The sequence below is a fragment of the Bombyx mandarina genome, chromosome 05 (genome assembly GCF_030267445.1).
Source record: "Bombyx mandarina strain Sakado chromosome 05, ASM3026744v2".
In the NCBI taxonomy this organism is placed as follows: domain Eukaryota; kingdom Metazoa; phylum Arthropoda; class Insecta; order Lepidoptera; family Bombycidae; genus Bombyx; species Bombyx mandarina.
Genome location: NC_143212.1, coordinates 2,749,368 through 2,768,073, shown reverse-complemented (window position 1 = coordinate 2,768,073; position 18,706 = coordinate 2,749,368). Strand labels below are relative to the sequence as shown.

General features: G+C 36.2%; 1 protein-coding gene and 1 long non-coding RNA gene across 10 annotated transcripts in view; both read right to left on the bottom strand.

The window, feature by feature from the left end:
• LOC114244033 (uncharacterized) overlaps positions 1 to 18,706 on the bottom strand; it is a 178,886-nt gene that overhangs the window by 157,111 nt on the left and 3,069 nt on the right. The window lies entirely within an intron of this gene.
• LOC149502901 (uncharacterized) lies at positions 1,471 to 5,024 on the bottom strand. The gene is made up of 2 exons (XR_016323104.1): positions 1,670 to 5,024; positions 1,471 to 1,554 (listed from the first exon to the last, which is right to left on the bottom strand). It is a non-coding gene; the product is annotated as an uncharacterized LOC149502901 (long non-coding RNA).

Below are 18,706 nucleotides of genomic sequence, written 5' to 3'. Positions count from 1 at the left end.
CTCTTTTGTTTGTCGACATTTTTAAGGATGCAGAATGCGGGTAGAACTACATGTGGGTACTATTGGAAGCTCAATAATTTACATGTTAAATCCGCCGTCTTATTTAATGTAAAGGTTTCAATCCGGTCAACATTCTCGTCGAACCCATCGCTTGCGACGAAGGACTCGGCGAGTAAATTAACCCACAAACAAAGCCCACTTATGGCCATTTTCACCGACATTTAGGGATCCCTTAACTGCATTTAAGGAGCCCCTAATTAAAAATTCGTTTTCACCAACCTTTAGGTATCTCCTAAGTTCTTAAAAGGCTCCCTAAATTTAGGAACCCGATTTTTCGTTCCTTAACAGTCTCCTAACACTAGAAGACAGTTTTATGTCTGCTGTCATCTATTTCAATACATAACATTCAAAAGGTTTGAAAACCATTTTTACAATGGATGATGATTTAACTCTATTTTTAGAAAGTTTGGAAGCAGTTGAGTCTTTACAGTTAGTTTCTAGTCATTCTGTACTTAAAAGGCCACGCTTGTATCGTCAGAGAACTGAAGATTTCGGAAAATACGATGACAAAGACTTTGTCTTTAGGTATAGGTTATCAAAAGAAACTGTGCTATTTTTATTAGAAAAAAATATTTTTTTACCCTAAAAATGAAAAGTAAGGTTTTTGGAGTAAACGAGTGTTTGAGTAAATTTAAATTATAGCTCTATGGGTATAAAATAAAAACTAATAAATAGCCAATTCCAAATTAATGTTCATTATAGCTCTTGCTACTATTTTAATACCAACTGAAAGAAAAGAAAGTTAATATTTGCTGTCAGGTTTTTTTTTTATTACTCATTTACCTGTAATCTTTAGTTAAGTAAAAATAAATTATTATTTTAAATTACATTTTAATTATTGATGTAAGACTTCATTCTTAATTTCGACTTCCTTTGCTGCTGCCTCTAATGAGCAATTGTAAAACTTTCTTTTATATTCTAATTCTTCCTGAAGAAGTTGTCTTTTTATGTCTTCTATATCCTCTTTCTTTTTGTTCACATTTTGAAAACTTGTACAAAGTGAGGACATAGCCCCTGTCCTCTCATTACTGAGTGATAATCGTGGTCGTCTCCTTGACCATAGTGGTGTATTATTTGTACTATAATTCTGGAACAATAATAGTAGGTCTTACTATTATTCATACTTAGAATTTTACAGAACATTTGGTGATGAAGGCACAAAAAAATTATTAATGATTCATACTTCAACTGGAATTTGATTTTCTTTTCTGCAAAAAACTCCTCTACTGTCGCAGTATTCTCTGTGCACATCTCTCTTTTATTGGTGATTCATTTTCCACCACATTCAAAACATTAGCAGTACAGTCTTGCACGCCTATTATGCCTGTGCAAACTCGGCCGAGAAGTGTACTGTAGACTTGCTCCAGAATAGGATCAATTTTCACTTCTCCAGGACCACCACCAGTTTTAGTTACGCTCAGCTTAGCGGATTGATAGTATAATTTGCTCTCAGTTTTTAGTTTATCCCACACTTTCATCAATGAGTCCTTAGTCCTGAAATTATTTTTATTATTTCAACTTTTATATTCGTAGTTATTAATACGATACGGTTTTTTTAGTATTATATCATTAAATACAAAAACTTTGTAGAAATTTTTTATTTATTTACCTGTAAACAGTCGTAGACGCATTCGTCGGTCACATTTAACCAGGCCCTATTTTTCGCCTCATTGGTACAGCCATCTGTTTTTTTTATTTAATATAATTTCTTTGTTGGAAGCCAATAACTTCACAAGTTTATCTTTTTCTTCGGTCGTAAAGTTTTGGCCACGTTTTTTTTTTCCGCCATAATTTGGTTTCAAAATGATAATGAAGAATAACGAATTTATTATTATTATTTGCCATATTAACGGCAATCTGAAGATACTTTCAGCAATTTCAATGAATTAAATCCACAAATTTATTTTGGTCACTTTTGTTTGAAGTTTTTAGTTTGACATTAACTTTTTAATTTAAACTGAAAATTGAATTATTGACTTTCACGACTAAAGTGCGTTATTCAATTTCATATTTATATAACAGATTGGGTTTTTTTAATAAATTATATACCAGAGACGTATAATTATGATTTATTGTCATTAATATTTATTATTCTTTTATTTGATGGATATTTTAAAGGTAATCGCGGATCACATATTTTTATCGATAAAACAGCACTCAAATCAAAACATTAAAACGTCACCTAACTAAGAAACTCCTAAAACTTAGCACAAAGCATGGTGAAAATGAATTTAGGTAGGTGGTTGATTTAGGTAATCTCCTGTCTAAAGTGTTTCCTACGTAGGACCACTTTGGGAACTGGTCGGTGAAAACGGGCATGAGTTTCTTGCCGGATCTTCTCAGTGGGTCGCGTTTCCGATCCGGTGGTATATTCTGCGAAGCAGTGTTCTTACTAGGATTAGTGTTAGTAACAACGCCAGGTTTGAGCCCCGTGAGCTCACCTACTAGTTAAGGCTACTCTGAAATGGTATCTCAAGACCATCAGCTTAGGCAGGAAAAAAAAGTTTCAAATTCAACTCCCCCACATTCAGCAACTTGCCCTTCGGAAACCTACATACCTCAAATACATCAGATCAAACAAAGTACTGACAAGTTCCAACCGGTAGTTGAATCTAGACCATGAGGTACAATAATCAAAGTTCACTGAAATTAATTTAAAAATACTTAATTTAAACGTAATGTTACGTGTATAACCTAAATCTTATGTCATATTCATCTTCCATCTCAGTATCAACAAGTATCTAGACAATGGAGTGAAGCAATTTGATTTTGATTATATTTCGACCTTGAAATGGAGTCGTACAACCAAATACATCCATCTCTGGAACAATCAAATTAAACCGAGATAGTTCACATCCCAGTATATTACGACTCTCGTCGTGGCAACTAGCACTTGGAAATGTAGACGATTGTTATACATGCGTCCTCGGGAGACGTACGAACCGCCTCGTTTCCTGCAAGAGACAGCCACGTCAACGTGAACAGACCCTTATGAATACAAAATCATCGTTTTGTATTCAATAAAGGTTACGCAATAAACAAAACGTTTATTTGATATATGCTAATGTGATTATTTAAGGCGATATGTAATTCGAATCACAATAGACGTCCTTGTGCAGACTTTAATTAATTATCAATTCGAACCTATTGAAATGCTCAAGAAATTTCTTGGTATGGACGTTTTATTGGGTTGAAAACATCGGACAAAGGTCTGCTTAGATTTATTGGAAGCTAATCTAAGTCCTTTCCGTTGTCATTTGATTCTGACATGTACGAGTATATAAGAGGACCACGATAACCGCTTTAAAGGAGCTTAGTCCCAAATAATGCTCCCATTATGCCATTTTAAAGTAGTCGTTCATTAAGGTTTGATTGGTCTCTCATTTCTTCCAGGGTAATAAATTCTTCAGGGTGGTAACTTCAAACTTAGCTTCGTCATACCCAATCAAGGTATGAATATTACCATAACTCAAAGCTCATCAATTAATAAACAATACCAAAATATGTACACGGTTGAAAAACACAGCATTTCTTTTTGACAAAACAAAATTATAATGTATCGGTTTGTGTGCTGTTTTGAAATTATTGAAGCTCAAGAAATTCGATCCTTCAATAAATATTAAAGGCGGTCTCCTTCGAGAATTTTGTTTCGTAATATAGGAATACCTTTCGGAGTGATGTATATGACGGTTGGTATGTTTTTTCGGAATTATGTTGTATAGAATTTGTTTGGTTTTGGCAGTCTTGTTAGATTGTTGTTATATTCATTTAGTTTGATTTATTTTACAGAAGCATGAAATGTAAGCAGACTTATAGCCATCAAATTATATTACAGCAGTTTCATGGCATTGTGATGAAACTAGGTATAATTGTTGTTGACACCCTAAAAAGTTTTCTAAGTTAGTATCATCAACTAAACGGTAGGTGTTGATTCAACTTGAATCCACTTGAATCAGCTTTCGATTTCTAATTAACGAATTAAAACTCTTTTTATTTTACATCATTTTGCATCACATCTTTTAAATGGTCTAAAAAAATCTAAATCGCACTCAGTATTAACATTAATTGAAAAATCATTTTTTTACCAAAGCCGGTCATGTCCTCAATTAATCTCAATTACACCGCTCGCGAAACGATTATTACAAACAAATGACGCCATCATAAATGTTTAAACAAAAACAAATTATGAACAACCGGTATTCCGCGCTGTGAATTTAAACAATATCTCTCCGGTTCAAGGGGAGATTCCACAGTCTCGTCTCCGGGAATCATATTATTCCGTGTAACTCCTACGACGGGTTTATTAGACGTTATTTATCGCCGACGTCTCAAGGGAAACGCCACCTGTTCTAATATTTCCCTACATTTACTTTTAAAGCCGTATACTTGCGCAGAAATGGCTTCTCTGTCGACGAATTTCGGGGTTCCTCGATCGGAGGGTCGGGGTTGGTCTTATGTAGTTATGGTCTTACGAAAAGTATATTCTAGTACTTTCACGAATACTGTATAATAAACTGTGTACAATAGTTCTTCATTCGCGAGCTATACGTTCCGTGAATATACCGCGAATACAGAAACCAAGAAAATGATTTTTACTGGTGGTAGGACCTCTTGAGTCCGCACCGGTAGGTACCACCACCCTACCTATTTCTGCCGTGAAGCAGTAATACGTCTCGATTTGAAGGGTGGGGCAGCCGTTGTAACTATACTGAGACCTCAGAACTTATATCTCAAGGTGGGTGGCGCATTTACGTTGTAGATGTCTATAGGCTCCAGTAACCACTTAATACCAGGTGGGCTGCGAGCTCGTCCACCCATCTAAGCTACAAAAAATAATAATGAAAAAGTGCGTTCACAAAGGATATTCGGATAGATATGTAGGACAGGGACACATTGGAATACTTTTTTTCAATGTGTATGTACCGATGTACCCATTAGATCCGCGAATAAAGGAAGCGCCAATAACTTTTTTTTTTTTTATTGCTTAGATGAGTGGACGAGCTCACAGCCCACCTGGTGTTAAGTGGTTACTGGAGCCCATATACATCTACATCGTAAATGCGCCACCCACCTTGAGATATAAGTTCTAAGGTCTCAATTATAGTTACAACGGCTGCCCCACCCTTCAAACCGAAACGCATTACTGCTTCACGGCAGAAATAGGCAGGGTGGTGGTACCTACCCGTGCGGACTCACAAGAGGTCCTACCACCAGTAATTACGCAAATTATAATTTTGCGGGTTTCATTTTTATTACACGATGTTATTCCTTCACCGTGGAAATCAATCGTGAACATTTGTTGAGTACGTATTTGATTAGAAAAATTCGTACCCGCCTGCGGGATTCGAACACCGGTGCATCGCTTCAACACGAATGCACCGGACGTCTTATCCGTTAGGCCACGACGACTTCAAAACTCTTGGGATGCTGCAGTTTAGTTGCTTCTTCGACTATTATTACAATTAAATCTAATCTCTAATACATATTTGAAGAGCGTAAAATAGTGTATAAAAAAAAAAAACTTTTTTACATCAAGATCGGTCATTGAATCAAAATATATTCACTGAGAACCTAATAAAGTCGCGTGTTGCTCCACTAAAGTACTGGTAGTTACTTAAATGCGATTTATAAATATATAATGATATGCATATGTACATATTTGTCCAGGTCGTTGATTTAAAGAGCTGACTCATCCAAATTAAACGTACTACATTTAAACACTTACAAATTATTATTATCTATATTTATTTAAAATCTTTTTTTATTGCCCTTGTAAGCAGACGAGCATACGGCCCACCTGATGGTGAGTGGTTACCGTCGCCCATGGACTTCAGCAATGCCAGGGCAGAGCCAAGCCGCTGCCTACCGCTTAATACTCTACACAAGCCTCTTTTAAAGAATAACATGTCATAGCGCTCGGGAAACACCATGGAGGGGAGCTCATTCCATAGCCGGATGGTACGTGGCAAAAAAGACCTCTGGAAACGCACTGTGGATGACCGCAGTGGCTCCAGGTAGTATGGATGAACTCTACTCCGGTGGCGGGCGGTGCGATGGTAAAAACGAGATGATGGTCTCATCTCGAATATTTCCTCAGAGCACTCCCCATGGAACATACGGTACAAAATACAGAGGGAACCGAAATCCCTCCGCAGACCCAGAGGTTCCAAGAGGTTCCAAAATAATTACACAATATATTTTTTAAAAGTTATTAATAATACAAATTTTAAAAAACACTATATAAAAATAGATCGCCGCTGATGGCGGTGTCTACGACACAAGTCACCAGTAGTTAGGACTCCAGAGTGAGAAACCTCCTCACAATACGCGCAGTATCGAGGATAACTGCCTTCTGTATCAGGCCCCTAACCCAGCTGGATAACGAAAGTTTCTTAAGGTGTTGATCGAAACTTTTCGCCATCAATCCGAGTACCGACACAACTATTCTAACAATGATGGTTGAATCAACATGCTATATGGCGGTAGACTCGTGGGCCAAGTCTAACTAATTTATTAATTTGTCCTTTTCTGCCTTCACGAGGTTCTAGTCACGAGGAATGGTGACATCGACCAACACTCATAGATCAACGCGCATAGATCACAATATCAGGCTTATTAGCTACAATATACCTAACCGTGATAATAGATCGGTCCCAGTAGAGTAAAATGACCATTTTCAAGAACTGATGGTAAAAAGGAACAGTAGAATCAAGAAAGCCATATTTCAGAGCAATTTGTTGATGGATTATTATTAAAAGTCTATTCAAAATTTAAACACGTTTGTAGTCTAAAACGCTGATTCCTACATTACATGTCTGTCCGATATAGATAATTATTTATTACTGTAAGTTGCGTTGTAGGTTTTTAAGTAAGCCTTGGTCGCAAACCACAAATAGAAAAAGAAGTACAGATTTTTTATGACGATTACATATCTTAATATACTAGAGGTCCCGCAGTAGTCGAAATTCGACTATAATTAATTGGAATTGTAAGTTTGTACACTATTATGATTGTATTTTATACTTCTATAATCACAAATTTCGCCAAAACTACACTATAAAAAATATTAACAAAGACATACAATATTTAATCTCAATTTGACAACAGACGTCAAGAATAAAAGTTTGACAATAAATAGTATGCATGCGTGTGTACGTCAAATACATGGTATGTAGTGTGTGTAATGTTTTATTTACTGATTTAATGTATCTTTTATGCATTATTTTAAAAAAATATTAGCATTGTGCACTTCTTCTCTATATTCTCTATAAGTGTGGAAAATTTCATACTCCTCCGTCCGCGCAATTTTCGTAAAAAGGGATACAGAGTTTTTGCTTCACGTATTAATATTAATATATATATTTCTTCTATGCATGTGTTTGTCACTGAACTCTTCCAAAAAGGATGGACCGATTTTAATCATTTGTTTTTTATGCTTCTGGGTGGCACCCTGAATGGTTTAGATTCACAAATCAGCCTGGCAGATGGCGCTGCAGTCGGTATCTAGGTTATTTATCTTTCCTAGAAATAATTTAGATGGCAAAACAACGTTTGCCGGGCCAGGTAGTCTATGTTATAATTATAACTATCTAAGTAAACGAAATCACGGTCGAGCTGGTGTAAAGTGGTTATGATATAGTGCAAATATATAGTGTATACACTTACACGTTAATATTAGGATTTTGATAAATATTTTCAATTACATTATTTTCTTTAAAAACGGACCGTATCAAGCTTGAGTTATTATTGCGCTACGCACAAAATATTAAGTTTTACGATTGAAGGCTATTATTGCGAGCGGGGCTTATAATTCCGTTGTGACCCTTTGCCTGGAAAACGTTAAATCTTTTACATCATCTTTGTGCGCAAAATGTAATTGTTGCAGGCTACGCAACGACATTAAAATGGAAACGGAGCGTTGCGATGTCGCAATTCGGTACATCATCGCCTCTACGACCCTTTAAGTACATCCGTTTCAAAGCATAAATCTTTAAAAATGCGACCAGCCTGAGGATTCATTTAATTTACTTTGAGAACGGCTTCCACTTATAAAACGTCGGGAGGTAGGCAACTATTAATCTTAAGGATGTTTCCTGAAACAATTTATTACGTGGAACGTTAAACGCTGGCTCAACGAATTGGGTCTCGGAGATTACGTGGGTCAGAACGTTTTAATGTTAACAAACGAAGGAATTGTATTATGTTCGGTACGTGTTGCGTTAACGACGACTCTGGAAGGTTCTTGAGGCTTTCTTCGACGATGATGGACAGGTCGGACAGCTGACGTGGGGCCTTTTACTAGCGACGGTCTACCTCGAGCACCGGGCTCTTAATAGAATCTGATGTAATGCGCAAGTCATCTATGTATAATTAAAGTTTGGCGTGTAAAACTTTGCAGGAAACCGAAACCGTTTTCGTTGGGGCTGTCGTGGGTACGGGATTAATAGCCCAGCCGGGTTCAGTTCATCATTTGGCGAGTTAATGAACTGAACTATTGAGTGAGGTTCGAACGTTATTAGTGTATTGTAAATGTTTGGTACTTGGTCGGTTTAAGGCTATGGACCATGACAGATTTTAAATTCATGACTTTCCATCGTTTCTTGTAAAATTATGTTAATACTATTACAATTGAGCCATTGGTGTTTAGTCTCGCTTGATTTTCTAACTCAAATATAGGCCGAAGTTTAAGTTACTTTAATCTGAATCTGTGATAGCTTCGGAACAGTTTCGATTGCTGTGCACCAACCTGTCGTTCTTTCGCACTCGTCAAGCCAGACCAACATATATTGGTATACATGTCCGCATTGGTCAATATTAGTTGGCATTAGTCTAGTTCGTAGGACGAGGCTTACATCAATTTGCCTATTTTCACGTCAAGGCTGTGCTAGGGTTAGTGTTAGCAACGTCGTCAGGTTTGAGCCCCGTGAGCTCACCTACTAGTTAAGGTTACGCTGATATAGCTTCTTAAGGCTCTCAGCTAATGAAGATAATCATGCGTTGCTTAGTGGGTAAAACACTGATGTAACGACTGTGACGTGGTTTCGAATCTTCTTTTTCTTGTTCTTATACCACATTACGTGGGATAAGGGCAGCATGTTCTCTTATCACGCATAGAGATTTGACGCAAATTTTACAGCTGGCCGAAAGCCTGACGTCAATCCTCCTTAGGTTATATACGTCTCCAGAAGTATATCCATTGGAAAGTGCCACAGTGCAAAGTGCTTTTGTATATCTTTTTGGACATTATTATTAATATGGTGTGGTTAGAATCTATTAGCTCCTTTATTATTGTGTCAATCGAGCGAGATCTTGACGTTTATCATTAATTCTAATTGTGATTTCTGAGCATTCAGACTTGACCCTCTTCAAACTATAAAAAGGGTTCTAAGCGACAACCAGCCGCTCAGACCGGCTGCTCAAATTACTGCTGTCCACTAGCATCGGAAACTACTAACCAATCCTTCTATTGGTTAGTAGTTTTCGATATGGCCTTATGCCCACCTAGCTGCAGCTATAAAAAAATGACTGTGTGGTCTGTATGGTTTAAAATTGAATAAAAAAACCAGCCTTTCAATGCAACTACGGTACTGTACTTTGATTATGAAATCATTAACATCTAGCTTCACTAGCTTTGGATTCGATCCCCTTCAATGCATTACCGGCACGTCTGCTCGTTTCGTTTTCGCTTTACAAAAATATTTGTAGGATTGGTAAGAACGGAACGTATGAATAGAGTGTGGAACGGAGCGTTAAGATGTGAGTGAGAGAAAACGGAAAGAAAGAGAGAAGAGAATGACAGATGGATTGACAGAGAATTGGAAGATGGCGAAGACGGTTGAAAAATGAGTAAGACGTAATAAAATTAGTGTTAATTATTAATTAATATTATAATAGAAGATTTTGGAATAGTGTAACTTTTATTTTATGCGCTGTGATCCTTCTTCTACATTTTTATCTTAAATTAAAACTCCGAGTCGAAGTCGTATATTAAATTATGAAACGAAATAAATATTAAAACGAAAAATCCTCGAGGAACGCAGTAAGTAATAAGGGATGTAATTAAAAGCTGATTACAAGGTAATAAATAGCAAAAAATGCGCAGTCGAGTCTAATCTAGGCAGTATGCTCAGAGAAGCGTTGATATATTAAGCCGACTAAGAAATTTATGAAGATTGAATTAATTAACACAATTTTCCCTTGAAAAATGTTTACTAAATTTCTCTTTGGACTCTCATCACTGTATTATATATTTTGTTACTTTTAGAAGGAAAAAGAATAAAGGGTCTCCCAGGCTACTTACGTGGTTAGTAGATAGCAGAATCCATACATAGTACGTATTGGAATAACTAAAAATTCAAACCAAAAGTGATGAATGAAAAATCATAGAAATAACCAGGAAGCTGATAACGTCCGTAAGCATTTTTTTTATTTCTTTAATATGCACTCAGGCTACAGCATATATATTTGCTTCCAGGGTAGGGTATTCCAGCTCACACATGAAGCTATTAATACGCTTTTATTAGCTTCAGACGTATGTATGTTAGTATGTAACGGAATCTTTGATTTTGACCCCCTTCATAACGTCGGATTCACTCGAAATTTGCTATACTTATTAAGGATCGATGACAATTCAATATTAAAACAAATATTGAAAATATAAATAAAAGTTTAAAAAACTAACAAAATACGCTTTTATATAAAATCCAACTAAAACATAGAAAATAAATTTTAAAAAATTTGAATTAAAAATAGTGTAAGAAAAAATGAATTTATTGTAAAAAAAAAGTTTTTTTTAAACTATTATTTATTTTAACTATTAGCAGCTATTTTACTGCAGTTTCTGTTTTTGCTTCAATTAAGCGCTTAACTTAGTAACATTCAACATTTACGTAAATCTTTGATAGTATAAATATTAATTAAACTTTATAAAACAACAACAACAACAAAAATTAACACAGCGTTGCTTCTTCAAAAGTCATTTCTCCGTCGGTGTGTTCAGAGTTAATCAGACGAACAATCTACCAGCTCACGGCCTTTGAATTACCAACACTTTGTGTTTGTTACAAGGGAAACTTCAAAGAGCGAAAAAATGGCGCCCATCTCTCGTGGTAGCTCATTCAAATTGATTACCGAGTTACGAGCAATGCACTTAGCCTAGATGGTATTCGAATTCTGATCTCCAGGTAAGCGGAAGAATAGATTTAATAGATATCAATGGAGAGCTCGCTTCCTCAAAGAAAATAGGCCGGGGTCGAATTCAATAAGCGTTTCCACTGGATTGAGGTAATGTCATTTTTCTACGTTATCATCTGACTTCCGTTGTTTTATCTTTTTAGAAGGCTAATACTTTGAGATGAAAGGTTTTTAAGTGTACGTTCTGTTTTGACTGGGGTTTTCCTAGATGTTTGGGATATAAGGTAGATAGGACGTAAAAAACAAGTGTTCTCCCCAAACACACACACACACACACAGGCACAACACACAAAACCTACAGACATTCACACATGCACATACAATGGCTTAACCCAAATAAACACAATACACATACATATGTTAGTTATATACTAATATAATAGTAGAAAAATAAATAATAGTTTAAAAAAACAAAACCACACTTTTATAGATAATCCGACTAAAAAATTTAAAACAAATTTATTGTAAAAAAAGCGTGGGGTGCTTTTTAAGATATTATCAAAATGATAATCCCTCTATCTGTCAATAAAATATTTATAGCTATGTATTGACACCATGCACCACACGCTTTCTTTACAATAAATTTATTTTCTACAAACGCGTGTTATTTAGTTTTTTTTAAACTATTATTTATTATTATGTTTTGTTATTGACTAGACGTCATTGAAAACTATGGAGTCGCAAAGTTGGCTGCTAAACAAACAGGACGGCGTCCAAGCCGTGGTTTTAATTACCGATGTACCTTGTTCCCGTTAGAACAATGTATCCGTGATATAGTCAACCCGGACCGCTCTGGATGTCTATTATAGCATTTGAAGTATGATAGCAAATGTGAACAAGTCATTTAGTGACCTCTCTATCTTTTTAGTTTATTTTCATTGGAAGATCTACTCTTTCTTCGTTTTAAAATTTTTTTGAACCAAGGTTTGCCTTCACCCCAATCTCTATTTCTCATCTCCGCCTGCACGAGTCTTCCATAATGGCGTTTGAAATAAAAGCCTATAGAAATCTCAATTCGGATAACCATTGCCCAAGTAGGTATGCTTGTTAGGCCGTCGTACTCGTGAAGTCTAGTAAAGAAAACCCCTACCCATCCTGGTACATATAGTTATTATGTTATATATAAATAATTATTATTACTAATATAAATTAGTAGTTACTTTAACGATGTTGTTTATTTTCTGTTTTGACCACTCCTAATAAGTAAATTAAAAAATACTTAAAATATAAAAATAAGTTTCCCGACCGCTATGACATGTCCTTCTTCAAACGAGGCTTGTGGAGAGTATTTAACGGTAGGCAGCGGCTTGGCTCTGCCCCTGGCATTCCTGACGTCCATGAGCGACGGTAACCACTCACCATCAGCTGGGCCGGACGCTCGTCTGCCTATACGGCAATAAAAAAAAGGGTGAAATCCATCACTTGAATTAATGAATTTTTGTTTGCTAACCGTACGTGCTCTCACGCCTACATTGACGCGTATACAGATTGGGCACTCACACAACTAAGGGCGGCGCGCAGTCTTACTTTGCAACAACCATAATATAAGTTTCAATTTATAGTGTTCAGTCTTAGTCGGTAATGGCCAAAGTACGGCCTTCGTGCCTTCAATCTTGGAAGCAATTTAATCAGACTCGCCGACAGCACCTTTGCGTTAGGCGAAGTCGTAGTTACCTAACTATGAGATTTGCATTTATTAGACAGTCTCACAAATAAATGTAGACATTGGGATTGAGTTCTTTTCTACTAGAAAACAGCAGTGCAGGCAGCAGTTTGTTTGTGCCCCTGGCATTGCTAAAGTCCATGGGCGACGGTAGCCACTCACCATCAGGTAGGCCGCTTGTTCGTCGTACAAGGGCAAAAAAAATCTGAAAATACAAAGATGCGAATATTGTTGTACTATCACGCGGGGTGTACAAGTTATAGACAAATTTCGAAATTTTTGAATTTTAACTTTAAATCAAAAATGGACCTAGAACGACTCTTTCCATCGACTCTTATTAATCAAATGACCAAAAGTAGCTTAAAAAGAGACAAACTTATCCATCGGTCTCTTTCACTCCATCCCCTTCCTCTACGTCTTTTCGGTTTGAAAACATTATTCGATGTTTTCCATAAAACACATTTTTTGACTTGGGTCTCTATAACTCTACAGGTGCGGAGGAAGACAGACCGAATAAATGTACATATGTCTTCACAAAAACTATCTATTTTATAATATACTATTTCTGTTTATCTATACTATACTATTTCTTATATAATCTGTACTATTTTTGTTTTAAAAATTATAACTGCTTCTAGATATTTTTGGTCCGTCATTGTCACGAACAGCGACGTAAATACCGCTACGATGCCCCTAAGCGTTTCGAAGAAAAACAAAACAATGCTATAAATATGAAAAAAAAAAACCTTTTACAACAAATAATTGCACAAGGAAATTAATGCCTTTTCCCGGAGGCTACCTACGCTTGTAAAGATGGATTCTGAGAGTACCCAGCCGTTTCGCCAAGCGTGGAATAAGACCGGAGCGTAATGGGCTTATTCAAATTTAACTATGGAAAAAGCGCGGTTAGAAAAGGATCGTGGACTGCCGAACACCTGCGACTGCTTCGGCTCGTAACTCAAAAGTCTACTCGACGTTGGATAATTTCGTTTTCATGAAAAACGTTTCAAACTGATATTATTACGAACATTTTTTTCTTTTTTATTGTTTAGATGGGTGGAGGAGCTCACAGCCCACCTGGTGTTAAGTGGTTACTGGAGCCCATAGACATCTACAACGTAAATGCGCCACCCACCTTGAGATATAAGTTCTAAGGTCTCAGTATAGTTACAACGGCCGCCCCACCCTTCAAGCCGAAACGCATAACTGCTTCACGGCAAAAATAGGCAGGGTAGTGGTACCTACCCATGCGGACTCACAAGAGGTCCTACCACCAGTGAGAAGCTTAAAACGAACTTAAAAACGCTTAAAACAAACTTAAAAACAAATAGCCTTTTACCTCTCGATATGGAATGCTACGCCACAACTTAATCATGTTACTTAAGTATAATTTTCGCGCATATGCAATATACGTACATATTTACATACATAAATATGCTGCATCAGTACATTCCACATGACCAGTGACCTGCAAACATAAGTTCTAGAAACATACGGATTACCAACGTATCATGACTTCCACTTTCGCGACTGATCGGAAAATTACAGTTTACCGCTGCGTAGATCGCGTGTGGTACGTTCCATCCATCACGTCGCAAGCAGAATGAGTTTTTCAATCTTGATATATATACATGTTTGAATAATATAATGGTTTCTAATTAAAATAGGTGTCTAAGATCCGACTCTGACTGTTGCGCTGTTCCAGAGGTTCGTGGATGCTGTGTACTTAGTGCGAGTTTTTTAACATTCTCGATAGCGCTGCTAGCGGCAAACGTAGGCAAACGTTCCAACTCCATACATATTTGCGGTAACTTTTACGCTATCGAGGACGTTAAAAAACTCGCACTAAGCACACTGAACAGGTTTGTTTGTTCTTCGTCTGGGTGTTTACTATCTACTAAAAGGGTCGAAAAAAAGTGGAAATTCGACTATAGTTAACTAAAAATTGAAATTATAAGTTTGTACACTATTATGATTCTATTGTCAAACAATATTTAATCTATTCTCAATTTGACCACAGAGTATAAGCAAGAAGAAAAGTTTGACAATAAACAAATAGTATGCATGTGTGTGTGTATCATAGACCTATATAGTAGGGACACGACATATTGTTCTATACGTACAATTGCTTATATAAATAGCACCCATTTTGAAGGCACACACATAAACATATATCTATCTCGTTCTTACTCAGCACTTTAACTCGCAGGAAAACAATATAACAGTATTTCAGTGCGTACATAAAATGAAACATGAATATACGTAAATGTCTCCGTCTCCGTCTAATGAGGCCGAAAATCCGCCATGCTTAGCGCGCCAAATGTCATTGTCACGTCAGTTCGGCCGTCTGTTTTGGGTTGTACATTATTTATTGACTTTGATATCGATTTAATATGATTGCTTATATAAAATTTCTTATTTTATCATGCTTAAAACATATAAAAATAATAATTAAAACATATTTTATAGGATCTCAAGAAAGTCGTCGGAACTATTTAAATAAAATAGTTTTATAACACAATTGTCAACCCGTTAAATATTTAATAATTAAGTGATTTTAGAGAGGAAGTCACAAGGAATGACGTTTGTAATTTTATTAACGAATAAATGTTCTGTAGGTGTTTTTTTTTATCAGGCGGTTCCTTGATAAGTTTAAAATTTGAATCACTCTCAAGTGAGAGTGATTCAAATGGTGCGGTGTACCTTCCTTGAGGTGCGCTGCGGTAGTGTGTTACGGACTTTAGAGTCAGCAAAACAATTAAAATAGATTGTAATAGTCTAAGAAAAACACGTACTCAAAATACGATAACATTCAGCATGCTAGAAATGGGCAGATGGCACTGTACTACGCCATATCTTTATGTTTTGCGGCAAACGACAACTTTATAAAATCAGTGTAGCAAATTTTAAAAATCGTCATATCGTTTACTTGGCAAATTTGAAGCACGAACTCATCTTAGATTTCACATAATATCTAAATCACATCATCTTTGCACATAACAATATACTTACTTCCTATTAAAGTATAAATTCTACAAATACATTCACTCAACAATATTTAAAATAAAATGAGCCAAGAACGTTTATCGATAAAACCTACTAACATTAAAATCTTCTGGGCAGCACTAAAACCGCCATGTTTTGTGGCCAGATGACGTCACAGTGGCACGAATTTTTTGTTGACGTTTCATTTCCATAGGTTTCCTACTTCAGTGGTGTGTATCAAATACATGGTAGTGGGTGTAATATTTTTTTATCGATTTAATGTATTTTTTATGCATAATTTAAAAAATATTAACGTTTTGCACTCCTTCTCTGTATTCTCTATAAGTGAGGGCAATTTCATTCTTCTCCGTGCGCGCAATTTTTTTTGCTTTACGTAGGTACTAATATATAGATGTATGTCGCAATCAACACGTGATACGGGACGCAAGCGCCGTCTGTCGGAGTTTGATGGTGTCAACTACTCACCGGTCGATAGGAGCACACGACCGACACTCATCATGTGGCAGTCGGCTAGAGCGGTCGATATTGAACCATCGCCTGTTCCTTTATACGTACCTACTTATAAGTTATGTCGCTGCTTATAGCGTGTCTTGTAAATTTATTAGACAATATAATTTAACTGATTACCCAACCACTACCATTGTTAGAAGACCAGGTATTATGGACTCTGCTCTGCCGCCGTTATGCATATATTTAAACCTATATAGGTATGATGTATGTCAATCTCTGGTACCTATAACACAGGGAATCCTATTTTGAAGCCAGATGATCGTGCATAATTTGGTCCCATTTATATATTTATTGTTATTAAAATCATAATTAATTTGCCACCAAAGCATATCTATGTTATACGTTTAATATTACGCAGAATGGCGATATCGATTCGTCTCAAGTGAATCACAACCTCGAAAATATACTATGCAATTGAGATGCGTAGTTTGTTACTAATCACAATTTCAAGGAAACAATCATGGATACAGAAGGTTCTGCTGAGGTCTAAACTCGACTAGACTTTTAATAAGACGCTAAACTGTATTTAAACTTGCGATACATCGTAATACGTGTTATTGGGACTTGTGTACACAAGATACAGAATACAGCTGACTAAATATTTAAGTACTTATACAAAACAACTAGATGATTTGATCGTCGATTAATTTCATAGGCAACAATAATATGCGGTTTGTTTTATGCCTTTGTTTAGCTAAAATTACTAAAAACACTCCATCATTATAAATTCTAGAAAAAATATATAGACAAACCTATCATTCTAATTTCATCACTACTACAAATTATAATACTCTTAACTATTTTAGTATAAGACTCTGGAAGAGCGGTTAGTGAATAGAATCTGGAGTTTCAGTAGAAGAAAAACTCCAGTTATAGAATGGTATTTAATTTTGTATTTCCACATATATTTCTTTATCACATTATCCCACCATTTTATAGATTAGGTAATGAATAAAACTATTCGCAATCATAATAAACAATATATAAAATCATTTTGACTTGTAGGTACCAAAGAATATTGCTACAAATTTTATATCTCATTTTAAGAGTACTTTCAATCACTGAACCCGTTGACAGTTAGTTTAGACAGTTGTGAAATAATACGTAAACGATAATATCAATAATGTCTCGTAGATTGAGTACTTTTAACAGTTTTGTGAAGCCACACGTTAAAAACGCTTTAGTGACACATTAACTTAATGTTTATGTGAAAGTAAACGAGTTCCCCAATTACACAATTAAACATTGTCGTTGGTCAGAATCGATTTAGGATGCCCACACAAATAAAATCTACCTAACTAGTGGTATAGAATAAGTGACTGTATTTTCTGAATTAATTATTGATTGTAGAATCGAGTAAATACTTGAAAAAAAAACTATCTCGATTCAATCGCTTGGTATTGTATGTTGAGCTCTCCATAGTTAGGCTATTTCAATTCGATGCACGGTCAAGACAGTTTTGTGTCATGTGTCTCCGTGTTGGCTCCATTTACGTCATGGCTGTGAGATCACACACATAATAAGTTATGGAATATCAAGAGAGGATAGTTTCTTACCTGTTGAATACAGCAGTCTCTCGTTTAATTGTACCTCCTTTTGGTGCTCTTTGACAAAAGACACAGAGAAACGTATTTTGATCGGTAATACATTGCCTCATACTCGCCATTGTGTAGCTAAGATTAAGGCAACAGAGAAGTTCGCCTTGGACATTACGCCTTACAAAAACCATTAGAAGAGGTCTCGTTGGGCATTCTTTGAAAATGCCTCTGCCTCTCGGCGAACCTTTAGCACGACAAGATAGGCCGATTACTATCAATTCCAATCGAATCCAGAGTAAACGTTTTCTAGTACCCGCACAAGGCTAGGATATGAATGATGATGAAATTATATGTATTTTCTTGTTATGCTGCTGCATTGTTAGAGGGCTACAATATAGCTCTGTATAGAGGAATACAACAAGCACCGCCCAGTACTCTAGAATAAGGTCAGCTTATAATTTATCTAAGGCTTTAAACAGGGTTAACTTATACTGTATTTTTTTTTTCCTTCCTAAGCTGGTAGCTTAGAGAGGCTATTCCAGCGTAACCCTAACTAGTAGGTGATCTCACGGGGCTCAAACCTGACGACGTTGCTAACACGAACCCTAGCAAGAGCCGTGCTTCGCAGAATCTATCACCGGATCGGAAACGCGACCCACTGAGAATATCCGACGAGAAACTCAGTGGGCTGTGTCTGAGAGTTAATTTACTCGTCGAGCCCTTCGTCGCAAGCGAC